General features: G+C 27.9%; 2 long non-coding RNA genes across 3 annotated transcripts; one reads left to right on the forward strand and one right to left on the reverse strand.

The window, feature by feature from the left end:
• Positions 1-265: 265 nt before the first annotated feature.
• Positions 266-10629, forward strand: LOC147809973 (uncharacterized). 2 transcript variants are annotated; one of them, XR_015433979.1, is made up of 4 exons: positions 266-512; positions 4196-4298; positions 6563-6661; positions 8010-10629. It is a non-coding gene; the product is annotated as an uncharacterized LOC147809973 (long non-coding RNA). The 2 variants fall into 2 exon arrangements; XR_015433978.1 differs by having other exon boundaries at positions 266-484.
• A 9165-nt stretch (positions 10630-19794) lies between these two features.
• LOC147809974 (uncharacterized) lies at positions 19795-22739 on the reverse strand. The gene is made up of 4 exons (XR_015433976.1): positions 22472-22739; positions 21510-21684; positions 20904-20985; positions 19795-20080 (listed from the first exon to the last, which is right to left on the reverse strand). It is a non-coding gene; the product is annotated as an uncharacterized LOC147809974 (long non-coding RNA).
• Positions 22740-24121: the final 1382 nt, after the last annotated feature.

Genomic DNA, 24121 nt, shown 5'->3' on the forward strand with positions numbered 1-24121 from the left:
TTAGCATAGCAAAAGTGTTCTATGTATTAAATCAATTGTTTTTCTTTGTAGAAGAACGCGGCTCTAGTGCGACGTAAAAGAACTACAACAACTTCTCTATAAGCGTGTGTTTTGTTTTATACCTTCCCTCAAGAAATAATCGTTTACCCAGGTTATGCTTCACATCTCTCCATTCGCGAATTTACCCTAAACAGTGAGAATGCCCCTTGAGGGTAAACAACTACATGGATTATTTACTTTAATATTAAAGAACTCATGTAACAGAAATAGAAAGTCATAAACGTCGTAATCAAAACAAGCAGAATAAAAATTGGGCAGAAAATTTAAATTTTTGTTTGTTTAAATAAGCTTCGAGAAATGAGATTAAAATTTTCTAATTTTGAAAGACTATGTAGAATGGACCTCATTGAGGAAATCCTTATCTTAGGAATTCCTTTAAAGAATATTAAGCATATGTATTATCTTTAAAGAACATTTATAACAGGTATGCTTTTGATGAAGCTATATGCTTGGTTAGTTTTATTTCCACTTATTGTATTTTCTACTATAAATCACATTTTGAAATCTTAATCGTAAATTGCATACTAGTAATTTTTATAATGAAATACTGTGATGTGAAGTATTAATACTCAAGCAAACTCTTTGATTCTATGTTATGTAGGTTTTATAATTCTGTATGAAACTTTAATAATGCAAATATAGTTATTTACGAAGAGAATTGTAAGAAAATTTAACTTTCTGTTATATAAAAATTGTAATTAGTTTAAAGTCAAATATGTTTATGTACGAATGGATTGCTAAACAATTCTATTTGGTTTTTAGTATCACCCATTTAATTTAATTTGTTTCGGTTTTATTCATTTTTTTGTAATGTCCTGGAAAAAATAAGTTTTTTCCTGTAAATATTCCTAACTACCAAAGAAAAGCAAAATTTCTTGATAATCGGGAATAAAATTTTTTTACTGTTTCCATTTTTCTCCAGAAGGACTCTCTTTCAGCTTGCCCTTTGATTTTTGAGCCCACACATTGTATGGTGAAAGTTTTTTTTTGTTTTGGAAAATTCTTTTTCCCCTAACTGTTGAAACCATTTGTTTTGTCACACTTTGTATACTACTAGCAGCTATGTAATTAATTTTGGTTGTATGAGCCAAATTTTTGATTTCTTTTAAATAAAACTTAGTTTTGTTTGCAAATATGAATAATTTAAGTTTATTATTTTTGTGAAATATGACTAATTCATATGCCAATAATACTTTTTTAATGATACTACTTAAATTAAACTTAGGTTGTTTATTTTTTAAAAAATTTGTTTAAAAAGATGTGTGTTATTGAGGTATGTTTCACCTTTTTATGGGGTTGACAGATTTGACCATGACACTTAAATGGTCTCAACAGAGAATTAAACTTCCACTAATGATTTTATTTGTTTAACTGCAATAGCTTAGCAATTTTTGGGCATTTAATTTCTAAAAAGAAATTAGCAAATCCGCCATATAAATTCAAAATAAGTTTCAATCATTTTACTTACCTAAAATATGTAAAAGACATATATTACCAGTTTAAAAAACGTGTTTGCAAACTCACTGCTCAGTGAGTTTGTAAACACGTTTTTTAAACAACTCTCACAAGTAAAAACATCATATTATGTAAACAAGGTACTTCTGAGAGCTTAAATAACTTCAGCTTATACTTTTCTCAAAAAAAAAAAAAGAGAAAGGAAAAAGCTCAAAATCATTTTTGGAAATTGTACGATTACTGATAATACTGATGATCATAAAAAATTAAAGTAAGGAATTTTAAGGAGTAACACAATAGACTTCTTTATACAATCTTCCAAGTTTTGTATAAAAGTCTTACAGATATAATAATTTAAAATTTTTGATATTTTCAAAACAGTTATTGTTTAGGAAGTATGTCGATACATTTAAAATTTTGTGAAAAAGAAAACAAATTTTAAAAAACCAGCTATGTTTATTAGAACTCCTTAGACTGCACCAAAACTATTGCTGTTCAGAAATGAGATTTATCTATTTATATCTTATAACATCATATACAGGCTTGAGTTTTTGTGTTTTGAAATAAAAAAGTTAATTTTTGCTGTAAATCATCTTTATAGGAAAAACAACAATTTGTTTAGTTTCTATGGACTTTTCTCCTTTTTTTTCTTAACATTCTAGTTGAAAACAATTAAATTACTAAAATCAACTCTTGAAAATTTCTAATATTTATGTACAGTGTTAATGTTTTGTAAATATATTTGATTTTAACGAATCTTTCTCATGGTCAACGGAAAAGAAAAGAATCCTAAATACTTTTTATATTTTCTTTTTGATATAGTATGCAAAGAAGCACAATATTTGTTCAATATATCTATACAAATAGTTCACAGCCAGTGGCACACAAATTTTTTTTCTTCTCTTTCTTCAATGCCCACCTGTGTTAACATTTTCGTCAATTCAGGCATTTACAGGGCAGAGATTAGTTGGCCTCTCTTTCAGGGGCACCATATTAGGTGAGCCAACGTTTGGCACACAAACATTTATTTCCGTTTTTCAATAAATATATTTATAATTTTTAAAATTAATGTTTATTTTGTTTTATCTATTTACCTATATTCTTAATATTTCAAATTAATTTTTTTATATGTTTTAATTTGTATATTTTTATAAAGAATTCTAAAAACTTTGAAAAATTTTTTTTAAAAGTTTTGAAATACTTTTCATAAAACTTTTTTTTAACTTTTTAGTACTTATTTGTTATTTCTTAATGTGATCTATTATGTCATTTCATTTTTAATATATAACTGTGTTTGTGTCAGTTTTTTCCCTTTTAATATTATGAAATGAAAAAAAGCTATTGTAATTTTCTTTTATTATACATATTCACCTCAAATTTTGCACTTTTAATTGGTCTCACACATAAGGGAAAACTGTTCTTTTCTAATCAGTTAGATGTAGAATTTTTCTCAAGTTTTTCTTAAATTTATTTTTCTATTTTGATCCTTATGAAACATACACTTAATTGTAAAACTTATACTTAGCATTTTAATTTTATTTATTTACTTTTAGTTTTTCATTTTTTGATATTCATAATGCATATCATTATTATTAAAAAGATTTTATTTTTCATATATTATGCACACACAAAGCCACCAGAACAACATATCATAATGGTCCCACTCTCTTTCTTTTTGTTAACCAGCACAAAACTTGTGTGAATAACCCAGAAAACCTTTCTGTGGCCTTAAACAGAATAGCACATTTAAATTCAGTGCCACATAATGTAAAAAAATTTTTGTTTGATATTAAGATTTTATGCTACACACGGTGCCATCTCCTTATTAGTGTGCAAAAAATTAATCATTAAATCTTAAGTTATTCAGTTTTTTATTTATTTTTTGTAAATATTTTTCTTATTTGCAGTTACCTGAAAAACTGTATATTTTTTCAGACTACTAACTTTCAGGATTTGGGTATTAAGTCTTTTTTTTTTCTTATCTAAGTGCATTAATATGTGGATCCATGCGCACATTTTATGCAACTCCCAACACTGTTTCTTCTAGATTAACAATTTTTTAGTATGAGTGATGAATAAAAATGTCATGATGAATAAAAAGCGAAAGAATTCACAATTATTTGCTAAAAATTATAGTTTGTATTTTAAAAAGTAAAATAAAAATCACCTAAAATTTCCTAGAGTTAAAAAATTTATTGTAAGACATCACACATAGTCAAATTGTTGTTTTTACGTTAAAGTTCATTAATATTTTTAATCGTTAAATTGTTACATTAATAACTGTTTTAATAATATGCCAATTTGTTCTAAATTAAAACTTGCAAGCCATTTTTCAATAATAAAAATAATAAATTTTAAGGTGTGTTCATCAATAATTTCTACAGGAAGTTGTAACTAACTTTCTAGAAAATTTTTATGAATATCTTTACGAAATCTTATGTTCCAATTTGAACTTTGTTTTATAGTATTTGTGGCAATAATACTTTTTTATGCTAATATGCTTGATTTGATACTATATCAATATTCTCAAAGCAATTAATATTGCACCTTAGTATGTGAAAATCTGTTCACCAGATTAACAATTATTCACAGTGTTCTTTTTATGCATTCTCCATAGTCTTTATGCTAATATATTCTTTTGCTGAATTGTTACTAAATTGTTAGTATAAATTTTTTACAGACTTATTCTGAAGCTTTGTGTGATTTTTGGAAAAATTTGTTTAAGCTAAATGAAAGAAGAAAAGAAAACAACATAGTTGTTCATTCTAATCCAGTTAACAAAGGTATTAATTCTTTTATTATTTTAAATATTATAAAGGGAGAGTAGGGGGAAAGTGGGTACCTTGATTGTGTCAAAATTAATTCTGTTTTTCAGTGGCCAAACTCTGAATTGCACTTCACTAGTCAAAAAGATGCACCTATCATATTGTTGGGGATTAATTCAATGCATCTGTGTAGATAAGCTTTTTTTTCCGTATCAACTTTAATGTTCTTTTGTTTTTAAATTTAGCCTTATGACAATTATAAAATTATTTTTAGTTCAGCTTAATATACGTTTACCAATAATTCATAACAAACAATAAGGTTCATTAGCATACCCTCCAACTGCTACGGAATTTCCGTAGTTTCAGAAATCTTCTTTTCAGACGGTAGCAAAATATTCAAGCTTAATATTCAAAAAAAATTAATTTTAGCGTAACTTGTCCACTATTACTTATAAAAGTGCATGCCACATGACTCGATTCTTAAGTTCTGATAAAAGTTTTATGAGAGATCCATTTGCTTTAAAAATTTCTACTTTGGTTCGCTACCACTAGAAAGAATTATTTTCAAAATCCTCATAAGTTGGAGGGTATGCATTAGTATCACTGTTCAGTATAACCTCTACTCTTGGGGTTAGACAGGGTAACACCCGATCTTTCCCCTTGATGTGTGTCTACGCTGAGCCCACGAAAGCTACAAAACACTGAAGGATGAAAATAACTGCATTCAAGATTGAACAAAAGTTTCATGGAACAAAGTTTATTGCTTCTTCCAAGCAAAAAAACCTTATTTTCATATTTTGAGTAGTTTTTGAAGACAGCAGAATTGTAGTTTATACTTTGATATAAAAATTCTCTGCAATTTTCTTTTAAAAAAATGCTATAGTTTTCGTAATGAATTTTGGTCAGGCCCCCAGATGTTTGGTCAGTCCTCTCCCTTGAGTACAGTCTTGACTACATCACATGTAAATTGCTTGCATAATTTCCCTAAATTTCCTTATAAAATGGAAATGTCTGCTACTTTTTTCTTGAAATTCTAGTATTTCTAAATTTTCTATAGAGTTAGCATTTATTCCTGGTCTTGCCCCACTAATGGGGTAAGACCGGGTGATTCGACTTTTTCTAGAAAAAAATCATATATAACGGAAGTTGTACATGTGTGACTTTTCATGACTGTTATCTTGTACAAAACTAAACAATGGATATCTGACAGTTTCTATGTTGAGCAGATCAGCTCCAACACCCTTAAATCTTAGCTAAACGATCTTTCCCTACTTTTCCCTATATCTGAGAATGAAAGACTATGATATTGAACTAAATTTATGTATTATTTTTTTAATTATCCTTTTTTTAATAAACTTTTATAATTTAATGATATCTTACTGCCATGTATATTTTTTTCCATAAAATTATAATTCTCTATTTAGGTTGTGTTTTGTGGATAAATTTACAAATTAGATCACTGAAATGTAGCATCGCAAAATCACTTATGTATGATCTTTTGTGATGACTACTTGTTGTCATTCTATAATCTATAAAACAAAGATGGCAAATCTACGGCACTCGTGCCACTAGGTGTTCAGATGTAATGGTGGCACACAACAAGTATACTATAACTTGCTTTATTTACTTACATTTACTGCAAAACGTTTTAAAAAAATCTCTAAGACTGGCAACAGCAAAGGTAGATTCAGAACCGAGTACCATTGTGTGCAGAAGTTAATATGCAGTTATTTTATGATCCTTTGTCTATTTTAACTAGAATTCTTGAAATTTATATCTGAATGTGCTTTAAAAAATCACAACTTCTCTGAGTTGTTACAGGAAATAAAATCTCAATAGGACAAACTTTTTATGTTGTATACAAATTCTTCTCAAATTTGAGGAACTTTTAGATGAAATTTGATTTTTCATACCATAAAAAGAATTTTCTTAATTTATGGGTTCAATTTAACTGTGTGATTTCATGTTCTTTTTACATATGCAGCACTATCAACTGATTTAACTTAGGAATTGCAAAGAAAAGTTTAAACTGAAAATATATTGTTTGAGATCCCTGAAGTGCAAACTTGATATATATTCCTTAAAGGAATAGCGAGTTTATGTGATTTATCTTCTGATGGGGGAAAAATATTTTTAAGAGCTGTTTGGATGTTACAAAATTCAGATGAAATATTATCAATTATGCTATTTTCTCTATTTTGTAAATTTTAGAAAACATGAAAGTTTTGTTTTAAGATCTCCCTTTGCTAAAATGAATGATCATAAAATGTAACTTTTTTTAGTGGTTTGATATTTTGGAAAGGAATCTGACAGAATGATCTTGGTAAAGCTTTAGAAGAACTTAAGAATGCAGATTTGAAGAATTGAACACAAAAAATCTGGTAATTTAATCCTTAGAAAATTGAATATTTTAATACTTGTTTTTAATGTGATATTATATATTTATTTATAATGTAATATAAACGCAATTTGAAAAGTAATAAGTGCATTAAGAAGGCATCTTAAATTGAACAAAATTTTTTTAGAAACTGAAAGAAAATAAATTTAGATTAAAATAATATTTTCAGTTGTAATGATGCATTTAATTTTCCATGCTATAAAAAATTAAAAACTTTAAACATTAACTATTTTTTTCGCTTACAACGGTCTTCTTCAGTGCAATTTAAAAATCTTAATATCAAATTGAAATATTTTCAGAGAAATTTATTCAACTTATATCTGATACAAGTTAATTCTACAACAGAAAATTTAGTAATAAAACATAATTTGATAGTTTAAAATCAGAGTAAGGGTTTAAATATGAGTTTTAAAATGAAATACAATTTGTGGTATACTGGATACTTAAAAATAACAAACCAGAAACATAGTTTCATTGGTAAGAAAAAGGTTCATCATCCATGTTGTTTATAGCTTAATAAATTATGAAATCTGATTTTCATGGACCACTTTTGAAATGACCTTAACTCTATTGTTGAGATTTAAAAGCATTTAAGTTCTAGCAAAAACTTTTAACCATTCATTTTATGAATTTATAATTTTTCATGAAAATTTCTTATTTGAAATTTTGATTAAAGGATTTAAAATAAGGAAGTTCAATAATTGCAGAAACTCTTTATTATTATTTTATAACAAATATATAGTATATTGCACATTTACAACATCATGAGTATGCTAAACATATTCTGTGGAATTCAATTTGCATGAAAACTATGGAAGCAGCTCTTATTCTTTGTGAGGTAAAACCCACATTTAAAATTCTTAATTGAGACCCGAAGGCCATATATTGGACACTAGATGAACATTTTCAAATTCAAGAGGATTGATTCAAACAGGATACATTATGAACATATTGTTATAAATTTACAACTGCATAAAATGAAGGGTTGAAAACTTTAAAATGCTTTCAAATATAATTAAAATAAGTTATGTTAGGCCAGAAACTGTAATTGCCTTATAACTACTAGATAATAATTCAATTTTCTACTGATAGGGACAGCTTTTTCTTCTATCTTACATCAAATATGCTGCAATTTATTGTTAACTAACTGATCAGTCAAGATCAGGACATACTTCCTTTTATTCTATTGAAAGTAGAATTTCTTAAAATTTTTGAATTATCATTGATAAAAGTAAGGTTAATCTAGAGGGTCAGATTCAATAGCCGTTTCAGCATTCTTGCTCATAATTCAGACGATGAAAAAAAATTTTGAAGATATTTTGAAATTGTAGGTTTGATGAAAAAATCCTTCTATCACAAATGTTGAAGCATGTTTCAAAAGGACAGAAATTATTCTATTTCTCTTGAAGATGACGTTGATGAGAACAAGTAAATGAGACATAAATACAATAAGCTGAATTTTCTTTAACAGCTGCAACTACTTGGAATCTCCCTGTATATTAACCACAAGTAAAGAAAGTATAGTTATGAAAAAAGTTTTTTTTACAAGAAGAAATCCAAAAATCCTATCTAAAAGTTTATGAAAAATATCCATTTAGATTTTTTATGTACATATAATTTTTTATGTAGTAGATAAGCACATTTTGTCAATCTTCTTTGTTTATGGTGCCTTGGGCTTCTTTAAGTTATGCATTTGGCAATCTCTGATAATAAATCCAAAACTTTCTCAATAAATTGTTTAAAAATTATTCTTACACTTAAAATATTTTCTTGCATACAAATTACTAATCTTTTGAAATTGTAATTTTGTTCCCAAACTGTTGAGCTGTAATGTATCTTAATTTTAAGTGAACTGATTGTTCATATTTTAGTGTTTTATCTACAAAGTGCTTACAAAATTCAATTTTTAAACTCTATTAATTTACTATTTGTATATGAGCCCTGCTAATGTATCTGGAATGCATTGAAATTAAATCGAGTGTATACCTGATAGCTCTTACTTTCATAAGACTAATATAGTCATATTTGCTTTTTGTAGTAATGATCTTGATGACTTTTTTCATTTCATCACAATCTTGTTATTTCAAAGGTTCAATATATCACAGATTTTAGATCATAACTGTTATTATAGTTTATTTCAACTGTGTGATCAGTGTTTTCACTACAAAGCGAGAACGCGAGAATCTCGCATATTTTTTTCTTTTCTCGCATTAAAAAATGATTAACGCGAGAAGTTCTCGCACTCTATTAATGAATTTCAAAATGAGCGAATCTCGCGAATTTTGGAAAAAATTTCGTCTTCCACTATTTTAAATGAAATACGTTTCTCAATCCTTAATCCCTTGATCTTTCCTTATTTTCAACATCGGTCATTGTTATCAAGCTTTCCTATTTACCAGTATTGTTCAGAACCAGTGCGAACAGCAGAACACAATGCCTCCCACCTCCGAAACCCTTTCAGAACACATTTCTCTTCAACCACGTGTTAACCGTAGGTAAGGTTTGTTCATGTAAGACGTTTAAATTTTTTGAGCTTGAATGTAAGATGGACAAATACCTTGTTAAGGCAACATTTTCTAGTCCATAACGCACAAATGAAAAGGAAACAAATGTCGGTAGGAACGGTCAAAACAAAACAAGTACGGATATTCAATGGATACGAATCAAATACTAGCATGAAGTAAGAACATGAAAATAACTTCGCTATTCTATAGCAGAAATAATTGAAAAGCCTATGCTGGCAGGTGAAGAGGATAGGAAAGTGTGTGCACAATGCTACAAATTTGCTTAGTGGTTCCGAATAGTTCAGCATCTGTTGCATCCAAAACCGAATTAAGACAAAATATACTAACAGATTGACTGATAAGCATTTGAGCAACCTAATGAGAATAGCTGATGAAAAAGTTGATATAGAAAATTTTCCATGTGATAATGCAGCAAAAATATTCAATGCTTTAAAAATTAGAAGATGTTAGAAATGAAATATTTCTTTTCCAAGTCTATTCGTGTTTTTTTCATTTTTAGAAATCTCACCTAACTTTTTGAAATCTCACCCAGTTTTTGAGAAAGGGTGAGAAATTCTCACCCACTTTTTTTCTGTAATGAAAACACTGGTGATGCAATATAATTTTATGATACATCATACATTCGTAATTGCAGTTGTATAAATGTATAAGAAGGGTGCAAGAAAGTAATACAAAATAAATTTGTAGCAACTTTTTGCAACAAACTTTTTTAACTAATTTTTTTCAAACCTTTTGTGTAGTGCTAATTATGCTCTTCTGTTATGTGTACAAATCAACTGTTCTTTGAATGATATTTCAGTCCTCACATACTTGGTGGATTAACTATGTGTTGGTTTTCCTCTCTATTTTTTACATATAATGGACCAATTGCTATGTATTCTCCATAACGCTATCTTACCTCTTACTATAAACTAATTTTTGTCTCTCCAGTAATTTTTTTTACTGATACTGAATGATTTTAAAATGAAAATTACAAACTCACAAATAGATTTTCTATCTACAGAAGAAAAACTCAAAAGTATATTTTAAGTGTTTTATTTTGCTAATTTTGTGTTGTGTTTATTTTAATTTTGTGAATTTTTAATTTATTTTAAAATTTGTTTGCTGGTTTTAGAAAAAAACATTTCACATTATTGAAATGGTGTAGTTATTAGTTGTTGTATATTATTGAATAGAAGTTATATATTATTCACTTCTAAGCATGTATAAAAATAAACATTCATTATGTAACAAATGAAAATGCTGTCAGAAACTTAAAGACTTATATCAATAAGAATATCTATGCCTTATCAATTCAAAGAAATGCGAAATATTGGTTATTTGTATTTTTCCTAACTTTGTCATTTGAGTAGTTGAATGATTGTTCTGGTAACTGAATTTTCTTTTTAAATGTTTTTAAATACAAAATAAAAATTTAAAACTCCTATTTTTATGTCTTTTTTTCTATTGTACATCATTGAGCAATATTTTAAAAAAGGTATCAGATTTGTCAAAATATATATTTATTATAAAGCTACTAAAAGTTTTCATGATTATCACTGAAAAATATTGATAAGTGGTTTGAGTCACTGATAATTAAAGTTCTAGCTTTAAAGAGCATAATTAATTGCAGTGATATTTCATTCCATATTCATGGTAGATGTGAGAACTGAATAAAATAAAGTATAAGGCATAAAAAATAGTGTAAAACTAAATTATGTAACATTTTCTGTAGTTTAAAAAAATGCTTCTCTTTTATCTTTACTTCAACGTTACCTTTTCACAAATTAAAACTGTTATAAAATTAAGTTAATCTGTGGTCAATATGTACAATTTTAATCTGGTTATGTTGTATTTTGCCAGGCTATTTATTTTCTGAATTGAGTCTATAAAAATTTTTAGACAGTTTAGAAGACATTTGCTAAAGGTGCGGTTTTTTTTTTGACTCCATCTTTTGTGATTTTATCTCATTAGCCTTCTTCCCTCAAAAAATATTTACTCATTTTAATTTTCTAAAAGAAAATGATGAAGCATGCGCTTATTAATTAGATATGCTGAAAAATCTGAAAGTTTCGTTGTTTCAATTTGTACCAAGCATTTTATTTATTTATTTATTTTTACCTAGTTCAGTCAATGTAACTTTTAAATGTTTAATTAAAAAAGTATTTATAGACATTTTAGAACCTGGAGTAGTGTTTAAAATTGAATTGTTTTTGTTGGAAGTTTACACTAAGTGTCATAAATCGTAAGTAAAAAAGAATAATTTTTTTTAAAAAAAAAGAGGCATACTTGCTGGCAGTAATATGATGAAAAAATAATTTTGTTTCAATGAAACAAAACTGATAGGTAGCGGTTACAATTTCAAAGTCATTGGTTCAAAAGAACCCTTTAGCAAATGTTTGATATATTTCTTTATTGCAGATAGCTGTACAGTTAGCTGTCAGATAGTTGAAACATTCAAATTATATGGGTACATCATTTTAATAATCTACATTTATTTATAAATTCTGAAAATCAAGATTTTTTTTTTTAACTGTACTAATTTTTATATACAAAATCAAAGCAACCAACTTTAACTAGTAAAATGTTAATTTGCAACCCCTTCATTCATTAACCAATGATTCAGCTGTAAAATTTCTTAATGTGACTAATTAAAAAATTACTTTCTGAACAACCCAATACTTGAACGTTTCTCACCTTACCTGTTTTTAAACATTGCTTCAATTAATTAAATGATTGCCCGAAGCAATCAAATTATTACTTTAATCTATACTAAAAGTCAGTAGTTTCATAAAATTTAAATCAGACTATAGACCCCCTTTTAAATGATCAATAGATCTTCATTGAACTAAAGGAAGAATACATTGTTGCCATTAGCAACTTTAAAAACACCAATAATTGATTGGTGGACAATTCATCTATTTTTGCCTCATAGCATAGACATTTCTAACATACAGCATTTTCAGAGTTTTAGTTATAAATCATTTATCACTCAAAAGTTATTTCAATAATTTACTTCATTGTCACTTTTGATTTACCAAATCCGTTTAGAGTAAAATTAAATGGAAATAGTTCTTTGGAGTTTAAATTATTAAAAATTGATCTTTTGATTAAAGTGGCTTGACTTCCTGTATCAATCAAAGACTTCACAGTTAAGTTATCAACCGTTACCATTTTAAACAACTTTGGCTCTACGCTAACATTTAGAGTAGCAGCTTCCGTTTTTGCATTTGATTTTGGACATTGCGAAGCTTTGTGTCCAAACGCTTCACATTTAAAACACTTTAAACCCTTATCTTTATGTATGCAATATTTTGAAATATGATTTCTTAAACCACAATTGTAACACAATTTATTATTAAAAATTTCAACATCAGTATTATACCTTATCTTTTCATTATTATTTTCATATTTATTTTTATTCCTATTTGAAACATCTTTTCTTACATTATACCTATCATCATATTTTGCTTTTGTTCTATCATAAGAATTATATTTACTATCAAAGTCATGTTTTGTTCTGATTTTATCGAAAGCATTTTTACTCTTTGCGGAATCACTTTTTATTATTTCATAAACTTTAAGTTTCTCTTTAAATTCGGACAAATTTTTGTAGCCGTACAAAACAATTTTGTTTTCATGCTTATCGTTAATCCCCTTAATTACATAATGCATAAAAGCAGCATCGTCTATTTTTCCGAAATTACAGATCTCTTTCATCTTTAAATAATATTCTTGAGCTGATTCACAATCCTTCATTCTACGTCTACTTAAAAGATCATGCAAATTAGCAGAATTAATTTCAAAAGAAACTTCATCAATCAAAGCTTCTTTTAATTTTCGCCATGAATTTATTTCCGGTACAGTTCTGACAAATAAAGAGGCGTTACCACCAAGAGATCTTTTGGCAAAAATAAATTTTTGTAAATCTGACAAATTAAACAATTTTGAAATATTTTCGAAATGTTCGATCCAATGAATTTCATGCGATCCTGCATTATACTTAGAAATGGTACTTTCGATATCAGAATAATTAATAGCAACATTTTGAAATTCAAAATTTCTACAGGAATTATTTTTATCTTTTAAACACGAATTACTGTTTTTATTTTCATCATTGCTCAGCACTGGAAAATTGTGTTCCTTCTCTTTATTCAAAGGCTCAGTTTCACTTTGAGGATTGCTTATGTCTTTGTACGACTCTGAGCTAGACGCGTTGGCGAGCTCTGCTAGTTTATTCAAATCCATTAATAACGTCAACATGTTTATTGCAATTTCGGTTTCATTGCCTTCGTACGAAATATTTAAAATATTGGAAAGAGTTATAAGTTGGTTAAGAGTGAATTCTTTTTCAATATTTTTTAATTTATTTTGAAATTCTTCGCTGTCTAAAGTAAAATTGAAACCAGTAAAATTTCTTAATCGTTTTCTATTTGAACGATCGCCTTCTACATCGAAAATAAATTTATGTAAAAGTCTTATTTTGTCTTTCTTAAAATTTTTCAATGCTTTGCTTACTTGCTTAATATCGTTAAGAATCATTTTTGATTAATGAATAAAAGTCTAATAATAAATGTAGATGTCACAAATGTACAATACGTACCCCAATTGTAGTTGCAGAGATAAAATAAAAAAAAAGAAACGAAAGTTTAATCACAACGCTATTCCGTTACTTTCACAAGAATAAAACCATTCAGCATCCAATTTTTTCGCCAATAATTTTTTTTACTAGCAATTTTTTCTCAATCTAATTTCTTCACCATCAATTTTTTCTCGAAACCACTTCTGATTTTGTGGGGACGGCATGAGTGGTCGTCTTTGAAAATGAGAGACACTGTACTTTAACAAAACATATATTAAACGCTAAATTTACATAAAGATGGGCGATAAACAAACACATAGATAACACCAAAATAAATGAGTTCGTCTTCGTGAAGTTAAAAGAAAATTATCATTGCTACTCCTCTCTGGAATCCATAAACGTCTCCTTTTTGGTTAGTTCCACAACTAACTTAGTCTTAGGGAAATTTGCACGGGGTCTAACTTGCAGCTTACATAATCTGGTTGGATTTCTAGCTAGATCAGCTTACAGCACAGGAACTGGCACTATATATATATATTATATAAAACGCTAATATGTATGTATCAATTAAACCGATATTTCTTTTCTCGCGTTGGCAACAGTTTTCATTTTTAATTGATAGGCTTCGGCGCTCAGGAGCACGTAGTGAGCATATCATATGTCTAATCGGGTGAATTCTCACCGAATTATCAAAAAAATTCTCACAAAATTTACTTCATTGAAGCCGATGCTTTACATCCGGCGTTCAGTAGTGACGTAGATTTTCGCCTAGGATTAGAAGGAAGTGAAGGTCCTATCTTACTGGTGGCAACAAAATTCCAAGAGCTTACCCTCTTTCAGGTTTACCTTAGTCGAGTGGTTTATCTCATTATTGGCGAATCTTTAGTGAGCGCGAAAATCTGAAATTTCATGCCCTGTCTATGATTGGACAGATTTATTACTGTCTCTAAGCTTTAGAACATCTTACGTCGAAGTATCTTGCACACGTGACTGTCATTAACGATGTACTATTTCTTAATTTGGAAATAGATTCGCAGTTGCACAAAGATATTATTTAGTCTTACTCAATTAAGTCATTTTATTATGATATTGAACACAATAAGATTATATTACTTCACCATTTATGTCTTTTAAAATCACATTAAAAGGTGAATTTTATTATACATGATTTTAACATTCATATCGCTTGATTGTTATCGTTAAAAAAATTTAAAAATGATGTTAAAATAAATTTAGACCATCATTTAACAAACATTGAAGATGTTTGTTAATTAAGCTCTTAGAAAAACAGTTGTTTATTCATTTATTTTTTTTAAAGGGAAAATATTTATTTTCAGGAAATATTTGCTAGGCAAAAGTATTAATGTTTCATTTTGCTATAAAATTTAACTACGTCAACTTCTCTCAATAGAGTAAAAATCTAAAACACATTATAAATTAATGAAGATTTTTAAAAATAGTGAAAGAAATTAAAAAAACAACATAATTTTTAAAAGATTTAACTCTGTAAAGCGCTGTAGGCAAGAAAACTTGATTGCGCATATATTTCCAAAGATTTAAAATCCTTCTCCATCGAGTTTAACAACTAAATTGGATTTAAAATGAAATTCTATCAAATAAAATTTCATTCGGAGGAAAAAAATCTACTGGAAAGAGAAATGTTTGCTTCAACTTGTAAATTTTTAAGGTACTTTTTATTTCCATAAGTACAATTACAGTTGATTTTTTTCTTCTTCTTTTTCCAAAGAGGAAGAAATCATGTTAATTAAAATCGTTAGCTTTTTAGGAAGAAGTTCTATTATACAAATAGTTTAAAATGCTGTCTCCAACTTAGCTGAACCCGGATTTAGCATTAATATTAAGAAAATCTCTGATACAAAAATAAATAAATAAATTCCCAAGATTCGGTAGTAACTTTTCCTTCGAAAATGCATCCCATTTTATTATTTTTATTACAAAAAAAAGGTGAAATTGTTAAAAATACTTTATAATATTGCGAAATTTAGTTTTTTATTTCAAGTTTAAAATTATTCTTTTTTCGAAATCATCCTTATAAATTTTACCATGCTTACTTTAAGAAATGCTTTAAAAGAATTGCCTTATAATATGAAGCTTTTTTTAATCATTTAAAACTTTCAAATTCTGTAAAAATGGCCTCTGTTAAAAATGTTACAAACCACTGGAGTGAAATTTCCGAAATTCGTCATATATCCTAGAAGAATGAATATAACGTTTTCCAAAAGTAATATTTTAACCTTAAACTGCTCTTTAGTATAATTTTCAAAGACCTACCAAAGAAATTACCAAAAGTTTCACTAGATAACATTAAAAAAGACATTGTCTATTTCTTACTTAGAGACTGTATTTTGTTTTTAATCCAAAAGCTTTCCTTTAGCAATTTGAAACCATACTTAACTCACTTATTTTGACGAAGAAATAGACTAATCTTGTATTCCTTCACGAAATATTAAAAAGTATTACCTCGAAAGTTTGTTATAAGTCAGTAAAACTCAATTCTGGGTTCCCATTTTTTTAGCAAAACAAAAATTAAGAACTCTTTAGAACTTTTTTTGAAAAAAATTAAGTAATTGTTTTAAAAAACTAAGGGCATTAAATACAGTATAATTGTTCATCCTAAAATTTACATATGCCCCCAGTGACAATGCCAATTTTTGCATTTAAAAAATAAATAAATACTAAGAGAGCAATTTTATTATAATTCAAGCACTGATACCATTGTATTGATTACCAGGAAAATTTCGCGAACCCGAGCTCGGTTTGTTCGAGTGGGCCTATTTAAAGAAGGAAATTCACATTTTTCCAAGGTGGTGTTTCTTGAAAATTAATTAAACGAGATCATTAAGCATAATAATTGTCCTTAGAACAATACTTTTTAAAAATTAAAGAAAAATTAACTTGATACATAAATTGGTATATATTCAACTCATTCTAAGAGCATACTAATGTGCAGTTAGTTATAATGGAAAAATGAAGTAACCGTCCTTTATAAAACAGCCAGGATTCTTAAACCTTGAGAATATTTTTTAATTTATATAAAATAATTGTTGTTGTTAATAAAATTTCCATTACAAGTGCTTAACTTTTAATATGATAACTAATATTGCATTTTTTTCAAATATTTAGACGTATTACAGTGAATTAAATTAAAAATTAAACTACTTCATTAATAAAAAATTATCTATTTTTATGAAGTGAAATTCACATGTCGTGATTCGTGCGTTTTTAAAATTATTTGGTTTGATTCTTCTCGTAATTAAGTCACCCATCGTGTGTCGTATTCTGGCGTTTAAAATATCATACACTGTGAATCTTCTCGCAATTTAAAAATCACGCATCTTGATTTGTGTTCATGCATCGAGTGTTTTATTCACGCTGTTTAAATATCACACATAACAATTCGTAAAGTGATTTAAAAATCACACATCGCTACTCGTATTCACACGATTCAAAAATTAGGAAAGGAAGAGCACCATGTGGGACAAATTCCAAAAACTGATTAAGTTATTTGCCTTAAGTTTAAAGCAGATCACAAGATCAGATTCTGCAGAAAGACTGTTTTCCAGAATGAATTGGGCTTGTTCTAGAGTTTGTGGAGCAGTCTTTAAAAAAAATTATTAAATTTTCATTTAATATCCCGAAAAAGCTATCAGATGATCAAGTAGATAAAATTATCACAATATTTGAAAATTTGCACATCGTAGGTTAAACCGTAAGAAATTTTTTAAGCCATTTGCTATCTACATGGACCATCTTGTATCATTTATCATCATATGCTGGGAAATTTGTATATCCTTAAATTTTAACAGAAAAAAAAAGTTTAATCAAGATGAGTAGCGTAATGTAAATTTTAATTAGCTGTTAATATATATGTGTATTAATTGTAAGTAGTAACATGTTAAAAAAGTATTGGTCATAAAGAGTTGTAAACAAGTATCGTAATAGTTTTTTATTATTAAGGAAAATAATTCCTTCAAAATTAATGCTTATTTTCTTTTCTCTTATAATTTATTTAAAATGTTTTAAAGTTGGAGTACTAATTTGCCTACTAAATGTTGAATCTTATTATTCCCTGCAAGGGTTTTGTTTCAATTTTACATCATTTTTAGTCCTGCAAACTTTCTTTAAATTATTCAACTTGCATTTAATTTATCAATTAGTATATTTAATTTTTTTAAAATTTTAATTGTATGAACATTACAAATTTTTAATGTTAAATGAACTTTATTATGCAATGTGATGAAACAAAAAAACATGAATTTTCTCATTATTTTTTACTTTATCTGAAATTTTTTCTGATAATTGATTCTGTTCTTTCCCTAAGTAATCAGCTTTTAATTTTAAGCACTTAAAGATATTCAATTTTATGCAAACATATTACATGATTAACATGTCTTTCTAAATACTTGGCATGCGGCACTTCAATGGTCAATTTGCTGTGAATGTGGCCCTTCACTCAAAAAGGTTGTGCATCCCTATGCAAATTACTGTACAACTTTTTTCACATCTTTTTTCATCTGTTAATAAAATGTTTCATTTATAAGGGTATATAATAAAAGAATTCGTGATGTTACGCATGAGAATTTTCTTAATTATGTCATGCTAAATTAAGTTTCATTCCAAGTAAATACAAGACTCTACTAATATCCCAACACCTTAATTTGTTCTACTTCTTTTTTTACCCACAAGCCCTAATTTTACATTTTTTAAATTCATTGCATTAAATATCGTATGAAACTTTATACAGGATAATAGTACGATTAAGCTTGAGAGGATTTATAATTTTCAAACTAAGATATTTCATATATTAGTTTTTAATGCTATAGATTAATTAAATAGTCTAAAACGATTTTTCATGGTCAGAAAATTTTTAAGGTTCCTTAATTAAAATATAAAATTATTTTTTCATAATTTTCTTGTCACTCTTTTGTAAAATAATTCTCTACTATTATTATGATTCAGTTCATTAAAAATAGTAAGCAATTTAAATATTTTGAAATTATTACTGAATGGCAAATATGTTACATTAATTATTATAATTATTATTTCCAGCCAAAACTGTTGTGAATGTGGCCTTGTTATTATGAATGTGCTACCTTGAATGTGTTGGAATTATTATCACATATTACTAAGTAATCTAGAAAAAAACATTCATCTTTTACTTACAGCTGGTACAAAGGTGCACCCTAAGCAAAAGGATTAACTAATTTTAATGCAACCATTTTTTACCATAAAGGGTACCATCTTAAGCAAAAGAAAGAATTTATAAAAAGAACCAATATATTAATGAAATGACATCTCTGCCTGTCTCGCTAAAATGTTTTACTCTTAATGCATGGTCTCATTCCAGGAGATAAAAGAACGAATTGTTGTTTCTAATATTTTTGTAAGACTAAAAAATTGTTTCTATCAACTATAATGATACTGAAATTTGAGGAATTTTTACTAAAATCTTGTACCATAGTAAAATTTAAGCAGTTTTCAAGGACCAAGGGAACCCCGTAAATAACATTGAATTAGAGCTTCAATAATTAAAAAGAGATTATTGCATAAAACGGGGTTTTTTTTTATTGGTGTTTTTTTATTGGTGTTTATTTAAAATTGAAACAGTTTTTAAAATTTAACAGTTTCGTATACTGGAGATTCGATTGCCATTTGAATAATAATAAAAAATGGAATCAATTTGAAGTGAATATGAGCTTCTAACAACTTATTTATGTCAAGAAAAAATATTACAGGGGAAAAGTTAATTGATATTCTAAATACATAATTTATTAATATAAATAGTTTTTTTTTTCAGTTAGAATTCTGTAAAATGATGCACAAAGTTTTGATGAGATAGAATCTTAACTAAACATTCTCTCTTTAAAAAAACAAAAAACTTTATGTAAAAATTATACACCTCGCACAAAAAAGCGGGTGCTGCTTGCAAGATATATTATTAAAAGGTACATTAACTCTGCAGTGTGAGAACAGAAAATTAGTTAAAAAACGTGCATATAAACACAGTAATTGTTGAGCAAAAACCAAACACAATAGTTTGATTATATACAGCTTAAAGATGACATACAAATACATTCTAAAAATATTGAGTTGCCCTTCAAAAGGTAACACTGAAGTTTTAAACATGCTCTTCGTTCAAAAATTAAACAAATTTGAATATACAGCTGATTGAACCAATTTTCATCACCTAGGACAGACAAGATGTTTAATAATGACAGGCTGCTCCAGCTTCCACCTCTAGGTTAAGTAAATGCTTGTAAATTTGGCTCTCCTCAGAATAATGAAAAGAACAGACCTGAAATTCAAGTTTTAAAACATGCATGATTGCAACCATTTTCCACATCACCTAAGAGCAGGGCTGTAAACTCTCTATGCTTTTTTGAAGTGAAACTTCAAATTTTTATTTTCATTTTATTCTTAGAATAATCTTAAATGAAACTCTTAACACTTTACAAATAAGCCAAGTAAATACAGCTCTGCTCAAGAGGTACAGTTGCACAGATGCGTTGACCCCCTTTTATTAGGTTGTTCCAAAAACATATTTAAAAACAAATTATTATACTTAAAAACCTAAACATGCTATAATTTAGCTCATTTTCTTTTAATTTCAAATGATTAAATATCTAAAAAAAAAAATAATAAATTTAAAACATTGCTTAGGGTTTAACATTTTATATAATCTATTATTATATATAGAAAACCAGGAACAAGTAATAAGTACACTATAATCATAATTCAATACGGAACAACCTAACAGCATATAGCAAGGCGGGTTCCCCAAGAGGCATATATTCCTTTTGTGTCATGACCATTAAATATTTTTAATCACTTAAATCTTTGAATTTTTTTTTATCCTTAACTTGAAGGGAAGAAAGGTTTACATTCTATAAATATCTTATGCCTTACATTACTTGGTTTTATAAAATTCTTAATCATGAATGGCACACCTGTTCAAATTTATTAAAAAAGGTAAAGAATGTTACGGATTTTATAAAATCCTTAGGCACTTATTGTTGGTTAAAATGGCCATGACACTATACAAAAGAACACCATTTATAAATCTTCTAATACAAGAATTAAAATGCAAAAATATTAATGACATTTTCTTTATACTATACCCTTCTAGGATTGTTCAACAAAATTTCTTAATCTTTCAAACTGTTATATTGACTCTACCATCCACAGAGCAATCGATAGAACCTGAAATTAATGTTAAACACTTACAAAATATTTAAAACGAATATGAAAAACTGCTTCTACTACAGCAGTTTCGTGTCTTTATAAATATAGGAGAAAAAAAAACCAACATTATAAAAATAATATCTAAAGACAATAGGGAGTTTATTAACAAATTAAAGTATATTATATTCTGAAAACATAAAATAAAAGGAATGAAATTATTTTGATTCATTAATAATTACAAATCAGAATTTGTGTTTGGCAGTTGAATGCACATTCGTGAAGTTTTTGGTATATATACAAAAGCTGAGAATTAAATGAACAGGGAGAAATATGGTTCCCATTGAAACGGGAGCTAAAGAGGTATAAACATTGAAAAGATTGTTAGAAAATCATGTTAGAAAATCACATTCTTTCTTAACAAATTTAGCTATCCTATTTCAATTTGAAAAGCGTAACAGAAAATACATATATTCTCAAGAACCTTCTCATAATTTATTCAAGATATAACAACTAAAAACAAAATTCTTAGACAAGGTACTTACCAATATGTAGAACAGTCACACCAAATCTACTAAACTCTTTTATTTTCTCCATTAAACATTTAATTTTAAATCCTGGAAAGTTTTGAAGCTGCACATTGCGACCCAGAATTACATCAGGAAGATGGGGTTTCAAATAATTCAACTTTTAATCCTGGATTACTGAAGCCTTAACCATCTAAATGAAAGAAATTACTTATTAGAAGAAATACTATATAACATGCTTAAACAAATACTAGATCACTGAGTGTGATAACTAATTAAAGTCTTTCAGTTTATTTGTATTTCTTTTACATTCATTAAAATTATTTAAATGTAGTTAATTATAAAACATATTTTTGATTTTATGCATACAATATTACATGTATTATACAATACTGAGTTATAAATTAGACCACATGTTTTCTGTAAGCGAATGCATGCCTGCAACCTGAACACATTTTACTGTAACAGTCTAAATTGTGATATCCGAAGATACAACACAGGAGATTTATATACTATAATATGTAGCAGAATTATAGTCATACGTTATTTACTGCACACTTACACTTTTATACATAATGTTAACAATCAAGCGACTACACTATTAAAAACAAAAAAGGTTACATGAGTTAAAATAAATATATGAATTGAATAGTACGGAATAGAATATTTAAAATCCAAAACTATAAATTAAACTTTTGAAATTAATAAAACCCTACAAATCTGATAACATGCAAATCTGATAACATAACAAATCTGATAACATACTTACGAAATTAAATATAATCGTAGTAAGTTTCTTTATATTAGTTATACGTTGTTTATTCAACATTTACACGTGCATAGGAAGAAAAAAAAACACTTAACTATATCAATAATCGAGCGATTATAATATGTATAAATATAAGATTTAACATGGGATGTAACATACAACAACATAAAAGTTGAATATTTTCAAAACTTATATAAATAGTTAATCTCACCATAAGAGATTTAATAGATTATCCAAGTCTTAAAATGAAGAATTAAGAACTAAAATTAATAAAATCAATATTTATCACTAGTGAATCTAACACGTGCTGCACTGAACTGCTACTCTACAATGAAGCCAAAGCACAAAGCAGTGCAAAAGCAAAGCACTGGCTGGCGACTAAAACAGCAAATAATGAAGCCACGAGAATTAAAATAGTAACCTTTTAATCGTTGCCAACTTATAAAACAGACCTTCACTTCCTATTAATCTTAGGCGAAAATCTACAAAAATCGGCGTTCAGTACTATTTCATATTGTTTTACAACACATGGTTTTAGCCCTCTGGTTTGAAAGACTTTAAAACAAAACTTACAAAAGTTACTTTTCTCAACAACTGAAATTTAGAATAGTGTGATTAAGAAAAATATGTTAACTGTTTGCAATTTCAAATTAATATTGAAATGCACAGGTTTAGAATTTTCTACAGTTAAAGTTTTCGGAACTTCAGTGTTCAAAAAAGTATACAAAAGCTAGACGTTAAGAACGTATCCAACGCGCGAACAATGCGAGCATCGGATTGCGAAGCAATCCGAAATGAACTGCAAAAGCAGTTCCGGGGGTTGGCGAGCGCCAGCGAGCAGGGGGCGAAGCCTCCTAGTATATACACTGACTGAGCAAAACTCATGGGATAGCAGGGCTCTGATTTGTGGATGGACAGTACGTGTGACCAACGCCACCTGGTGGCCTCCGCGCAACACCTCCTAGAAGTATGAAGGCCTTAGCACGGATCAATTTAGTAGTCCGATGTGACGAAGTTAACTGCGCAGTTGATGAAAAATAAGAAAGATGTCATTACGTTCGGGGTACTAAGCTGCGCAGTGGTTGAAAATACGGCGTATGTCATTACGTTTGGACTACTAAAGGATATTTATGGTAACCCGTGCAGAGGCCTACTCTTTTCTAGGAGGTGTTGCTCCGCGACGGTCTCAGTTGTGTGTTAGACATTGCTTGAAGTGGCTGTGTGAGTGATCAGGTAAAATGCAACGTCGTCGTGAGTTGACGGCATTCGAACGCGGCATGGTTGCGGGTGCCCGACGCATGGGACATTCCGTTTCGGAAGTGGTTCAGGAATTCGGCTTCCCAAGGTCAACCGTGTCGAGAGTTTACCGAGAATGGGAGAATGAGGGTGTCACAGTCCACAACAGACACCATACCGAGCGTCCACAGGCCCTAAATGACCGAGACAGGCGAAACCTGAGACGAGTGGTAGCTCGAGATAGGATATATATATATATATATATATATATATATATATATATATATATATATATATATATATATATATATATATATATATATATATATATATATATATATATATATATATATATATATATATATATATATAACCTAACACATCTAAAATAAAAAATAATTTTTTTAAATTTTAATAGATTTAAATTATAATTTAATTAATATGAATTTGATTTGAATTATCTTTTCTTTTTTTATGCATATTTAATAATGGTGCTAATTTTCTCCGTTTTTTGGCGTTCTAAAAATATTTTCTTTCATATAAATGATTTTTCTTTCTTTAATTTGATATATGTAAAATTAAAACTCCTTTTTACATTTTATTCGTTAAAGCACCAACGGATGCT

Source organism: Parasteatoda tepidariorum, chromosome 5, assembly GCF_982258835.1.
Source record: "Parasteatoda tepidariorum strain Cologne lab strain chromosome 5, Ptep-v5.0, whole genome shotgun sequence".
NCBI lineage: Eukaryota > Metazoa > Arthropoda > Arachnida > Araneae > Theridiidae > Parasteatoda > Parasteatoda tepidariorum.